General features: G+C 35.5%; 1 pseudogene; it reads right to left on the reverse strand.

Annotated features, from left to right (window-relative positions):
* Window positions 1-238: 238 nt before the first annotated feature.
* On the reverse strand, window positions 239-6,073 carry LOC129896090 (uncharacterized; annotated as a pseudogene).
* Window positions 6,074-6,955: the final 882 nt, after the last annotated feature.

Here is a 6,955-nt window from a genome sequence, read left to right on the forward strand (position 1 = left end):
AATTATAGTTGGTTGGATAAAGATTTTGGTAATTCAATACTTTGGTGTTTAATGGAAAGTCTAATTATCAAAAAAGAAAAAGAAAAGAGTGATTTTACTATTGCAAACAAATGCTAACACACAGAAAAAAGAAGAAAATAGTGATTCTAGCTCAAGAATTACTCTGTATATATTACATAGAATTGGGTCCAGCAGCTCAAACTCCATAAATTTACACCTATGATGAACTTCCAAAAAATCAGGAATAATAACAACACATGTTGACTCAAAAAATAATAATACATATTTGAAAAAGAAATCAACAACGTGCAACTCCTATTTACATTTTTCGCTGCTACCTATATGGAAGTCTCCATTTCTTATGCCAATATATAGACACTCTAGACCACAAAGGGAGCCCGAAATTGTACTCAGGACGATGGTCTAAAGGTCTGCCCACTGTTAACGGTAGCCACACATACCTCGAATCCTTCAAGTCAGCCGGATTCCACCTATCTGCCATAAAAATAAAGAGACCAGGTAGCCCTGACAAAGGAACCACAAATGTACCCTGAGCAAAGAAAGTAGTTAGTCGAAAAATCTTGTTCCCGCCAATGCATGGGTTTCCAATGGTCTCCCACGGCCCCATAATTGATTCGGATGCATGAGCAAGGGCCTCATTCGGAGACCAACTAGTGCAGCCAGACGTAATCATGTAATATGTTCCCTGGTTCTTAAATAGAGCAGGTGCTTCCCTGTGTTGGCCGATAAGAATCTTTCTCATGCTCTCCGTCACATCTATATATTCTTCATTAAGTGGACCAATATGAAGGTCCTTGTTGTGTTCCGATGAGTAAATCAGATATGCTACACCATCATCATCTTTGAACAGTGTCATGTCTCTGCTATCATATCCATGAGGCTGTTTGCTATACAAATAATTGAAGGGGCCAGTGGGAAACTCACTAATGGCAACACCCACAGAAGCTTTGGTGTAGTTTGCATCGTCGATATGCATCCACATTACGTACTTACCTGTCTTTTCATTGTGAATTACTTTTGGCCTCTCTAGCACATTCAATTTGTATAAATCATGTGTCTCGTTAGTTTCTTCAGCTGCTAAAACAATGCCTTCATTTTTCCAAGTCCACAAATCTTTAGATGAATAGCAACTGACGCCAATAACATCAACCTGCAAGGACAAAATCATGGAGATGAAAAGCCGCAAACCTTAAGTCACAACTGATTGCCAACTACGAAAAAAATATTTGGGCCTTCATCAAAACAGCTTATAAGAGCACCAATGTTAGGTAATCAATTAGAGATAAGCTGTGAAGGAACTAACAAAATTCCCAGTACCTACCTGATTCAACAATATTTGAGGAAAAGGATATCAAGAATTTGAGTAATGAGCTAGGAACATGAGATACATTGTCATCGTTTCACTAAAGCACTTAATGCCAGGTGCAAAACTTTCGTCGTCATCAGAACAACAAAATCCAGTCCAAGAATAATCAACATTACCAACATCTAGGCCACGTTTTCTGTATGTCAGATTGCCTACGAACTATATCTCTACGATGTTTGAGATTCCCAAACTCAACTCCCAATGCTCGTATCCTGCCTGCCAACGATTCCTGAAGTACCAACTGGCACAACAAAACCGACCTACTCTTGGATTAGAAAATAATCTCATTTTAGCAGGAAAATGAGATAATACTTTATACCATTTTAAAACAAAACATGAAAAATGACCCAGCAGCCAAAACTAGTACAAGTTTCCTTTCTTTTTGACTTAAAGTGCTAACCTCTATCTTCATAAACAAGCTTTCGTAATGTTTTTCCTGAATATTACCACACTACAATTGTAGACACATCAGCAATTAGGGGGGATTTTTCAGAGAAGATGTACATCCCTACCATAATCAAGTTACAACTTAAGAATTCATAGGATAAATAAATCAACGAGAAAAAGAGGAAATAGAATTTATCTTCCAAATTCAAATGTTACATCTCTTAAATTTCAGAAGTTAAAAGGGAATGGAACAATGTTCAATTTAAAATTTCAAAGATCAAGACAGCAAATAATCTCCATTTCTCTGATGATTTATTTGATCAATATACTGAAATTGTAGACCATGGGATCCTGAATGCACCAATCTCACTTCCTACTCATCACTCCATCTGTCATTTTTTCCACGTCTCTTCATGTTCGCATCACCTATCATTCTATCTGATCAGAAAACTAAAATCCCAGACCGTGTATCCTAGAATATGTATCAATGTCTCTTCATACTCGCTCCGTGTATCATTCTTCTTTTTCATTCAATATTGGTGGGGCAAATGTTGTTGGTTTTTTAATTCACAGAGCACTATTATTTTTTATAACCGCCCCACATTGAGCATACAAGGCTAGGGGGGGTGTATCGGTCGCTTCGGTTCGGTTTTAAGTACTATCGCCTTTTGGTTTCTAAATACGCTAAACCGATAACCAAACCAATAAGATATTTGTTATCGGTTTTCGGTTTATCGATTTTTGGTCTTTAACGGTTCGGTTTTCGGTTTAACCAATAAGAAAAACTTTTAAAACAAATATACGAATCCTGGAGCCGCTGTCATAGCAACTTGCAAACCCTTGCCGCTAAACCTAAAGCGGCAAAGCCTAAAGGGTAAATACTAAATACTAAATAGTATTATATAGTGATTAGCTGATTATATATTTATATTAATATTTTTTGTTTGATATTTGTGTATGAGTAAAAAACTAAAAATTAAATTAGTAACCTGTTATAGTCTTAATGGGTTATCGGTTTACCCAATAACTCAATATTATAAAACCAATACCGAACCAATAACCCAATAATTATTTTTTATAAAACCATTAAATAACCATTAATCCAATAGCAATAAATCAATAACACTTTTTTCGGCTCGGTTTATCGGTTGATTTGGTTTTTGCACACCCCTATTAACAAGGCCACATTGTCATGTCAATTGAATAGCTCTCATAATGTAAGTTCATCAATTGATGGAATCAACTAAAGCAGATTTGGGTTGACAATAGAAATGGAGAATTGGGAGAACCAATAGATGATGATTTTATCAACACACACACACACCAAAAAAGAAATAGTGTTCGCTGCTGCATTATTGTCTTAATTTCACAAAGGACATAAATGGAAGGTTAAACATATAGAATGATGGAAAGGTAGTCGCAAAGAATGAGATGCATAACCAATGGGATGGAGAAAAGGATCACGTGTGTTCTATCACAGACCAGGCTTCACCGGTGACTAAATTCTGTTCGTTACTGTCTAAAGAAGAACACGAGCAAGACGTCATGCAGATATTTTGTTAAAGAGTGTTCTTGGAGGGGCTGAAGGTCTCTTTTCATTTTTCCATTTTTAAGTATGGTTTATTCAAGCACATTGTACATAACAGACGAGAGGGGAGGAGAATTTCCTAGACTACAAGATGTAGAGAAGCAGTTCTAGAAACACATGGATGGCGTTACATAAAAAAGTTTTTAACCTGTAACCCATGCATCAAGTCCAAAACTTACCCTTGCTGCTCCTTTTTTGTGAGCATGGTAAGTGGGGCCATCTTTATACTCTCCATACCAATAATATATTTTTGTCCTCGCATCATAAAGAATGCCTCCTCCATGAGCTTGTATAGGATTTCCCTCTGTATCCAACCATATCCTTCCTGGGTGGTAATAGTAGGTATCATTCCCATAATCCTTCCTAGGATCCACAGCAGTCCTCTGATCGGGGAAAAACACATGCCTTAGCTGGGAAGACTCGTCAAGGAATTCATCGATGAAGGTGGTTGGTCGTTTAGGCTTCCTTTTGGCAGCACGTGCAGATCGCTTTTTGGGTTGTGGAAGCTGTATATTCTCCTCCTCGATCTTTTCAAGTATGCTAAACTGTGTGCGCTGGCTAGTACTTAAGTGAGTCTCCCCACTTTGCGCATTTCTTTGATGAGCAAAGGAGAAGAGGTGAAGGAAAAGAAGGCACCCTACAACAAGTGGAAACAATCTGCCCCCTGCATTGCAATATAAATGATTGATTTCCAGAATTTGTTCTTGACCTTCATATCATGAAAAGCTATGGAAATTCAAGCTAAAGTCACAACTACAAGAAGATATATGTGGAGCATAACGGAGACAAGAGGCATATGCTCACGAATGTATGGACACATCTGTAAACAAACATTTATCTTGTAACTAGTTTATCAATATTTGAAACTGCATAAACTTATATGAACTAGAAAGATAACAGGAAAAAAAATGTAAAGTGAATTGAGCATCCTAAAGTCTAAGAAGTCATTTGATGAAACATTTAGGGGGCGTTTGGTAGCTGGATAAAAAAGAAGTTATTCATGACATTTGATAGGTAGATAGGAAATAAGTTACTAATGTATAAAATTAATACAACGTTTGGTTGACAATTTCGAAACCTGCATAACTAATACATGTATAAGTTATGAGAGCACATATGTATTGTTTTATGCATGATAGAAGGTGGAATAACTAATACATGTATAACTAATACATGAAAAACTAATTCCTGCATAACTAATACCTGCACAAAATAATGCGTAGATTCACTCATGACTAATCCCTACATTACTAATAACTATATAACTCTAACCAGCTACCAAACGACCCCTCATACACAATGTACACAAGTTTAACCATCGATTTTTTGACCAAAATGGTCCATTTAAGTTTAGGAGGATTGGTCTATTTGACACTAAAGCATAAATAGCCTCCAAGTTTATATATATCAATCAACTTTGGTCCAAACAAACGACAACCAGATGAGAAAAATTGCCAAAATCAACCCCAAATTCTACAGGTTGGACTAAATTCATCTCTCAAACATTACACTAACCAATTTTTCTTTCTAATTCATCTCTCAAACATTACATTAACCAATTTTTCTTTCTTCCTTTTATATTTCGGTAAAGATTATACTAACCAAGATCATCTAATGTATGCACTTTTGATCCCTATAGGAATAACCTTCTGTTGCTCTCGGGTTCTTCAAAAATGTCTACAAATGCATGTTGGATCTTCAAAAATATTGTCCATTATTTAGAGGATCCAACATAGGTACGATTACATTTTTGGAGAGTCGAGCAACATAGGAAATAACTATAACCAGTGGCGGAGCCAAGATTTTCAATAAGGGAGTTCAAAATTTGAAAAGATAGACACACGACCTAGCCGAAGGAGGATAGACATCTAGTAATTATACATAAAAAATTTTATTTTAAACATGTATAAATAATATAATTTTTCACCGAAGAGGATTCGGATGTACCCTCCAGCCACAATGTGGCTCCGCCCCTGACTATAACAACAACAACAACAACATAGCCAGTCTGAGAGTCTGGAGAATATAGATTATAGGCAGAACTTACTCTTACCCCTACATTGTAGAGATAAGAGGCAGTTTCAGATAGAAACTCAGCATAGGGAATAACTAAAACGACTATCCTTAATCTGAAAACAAATCTTTCAGCAGAGACAACCCAAAAGCCAAATGGGTGAGCTCAAGATCCACAATAAACACCATTGGGGAACCAACCTCTAAAAATAAGAGCCAAACAAACTCCAACAATGAGAAGGAAAATTGTAAAATTCTACAGAAAATCGAAAAGAGAAAAAGTTTACCATAACACAGCCTTGAAGTGGATTGAACAAAATCTCTCGACATATGTTTCTGTTCGTGTCAGCTCAAAAAGCAAAGTCAAGCAATAGTTAAGCTAATCATCAAAAATTAAGTGTATATGAATTTTCATACAAAATCAGCTACTACAATACAAGTTTTCAACAACCCTTTTTGGGTATTTCATTTCTTTATATGAATTTCAGTAAAATCAGCTATACAAGTTGAAAAGAAGCCATTTTTTGAAAAGGGAATCATAGAAAAGGAGATTTGAGTAAAAGTTTGTTGCTGGATCTTGGATTTAATGTTCATCAAGACTTTAATAATGATAATGAAGAAACTTCAGACCAAAGTTCCTCTTGTCGGTCCCTTTCTGCAGTGACAACAATTTTTCAAAACTTTACTGTGACCGAAAAAAAAGTTTCCCAAATTGAACAATATCAGTTGTATTAGGAAAGTGGATTGTCACTAAACACTATTTTATACATGTGGAGCCCACTGAAAAGGCAACCCACTAATTTTTCTCTTCCTTTAGCCATCTATTTGTATATATATATCCTTGGATTGAAAAAAAAATACACGCACAGAAATAGAACATATACTTTCTCCTTTCATTTTCTGTTAATCTATTTTCTGCTTATCTTTCTCATACTTTATTTTCTCCACTTTATGTTACTGAATTAATTAATTTTACAATACGTTATCAGCACGAAGCTCTACTATTTATTCAAGGTAACAAAAGTGGTAAGAGTTTTATTTAATTTTATTTTTATAAAATGGCAAATATTTCAAAACTTGAATTTACTGCTCTTGATATTTTTGGAAAAGGCTACTCATCATGGGTACTTGATGCCGAAATTCATCTAGAATCGATGGGTCTGGCAGACACCATCAAAGATGATAACACGGCATCTAGTCAAGACCGTGCAAAAGCTATGATTTTTCTCCGCCACCATCTTGACGAGGGGCTAAAATTACAATATCTTACATTAAAGGATCCCCTGAAATTGTGAAAAAAATTAAAAGAAAGATATGACCACCTGAAGTTGGTCATGCTTCCATAAGCACGTCATGACTGGTTAAATCTGAGACTAATGGACTTTAAAAATATAACTGAATATAATTCTGTCTTATTTAGAATTATAGCTCAGTTAAATTTATGCGAAGACGAAATCACTGAGCAAGATAAATTGAAAAAAATATACTCCACATTTCCACCCGTGAATATGCTCCTGCAACAATAATATCGCAAAAAAGGTTTTACAAAATATTCTGAATTATTATCCCACCTTCTTATT

The sequence above is a fragment of the Solanum dulcamara genome, chromosome 7 (genome assembly GCF_947179165.1).
Source record: "Solanum dulcamara chromosome 7, daSolDulc1.2, whole genome shotgun sequence".
Lineage (NCBI taxonomy): Eukaryota > Viridiplantae > Streptophyta > Magnoliopsida > Solanales > Solanaceae > Solanum > Solanum dulcamara.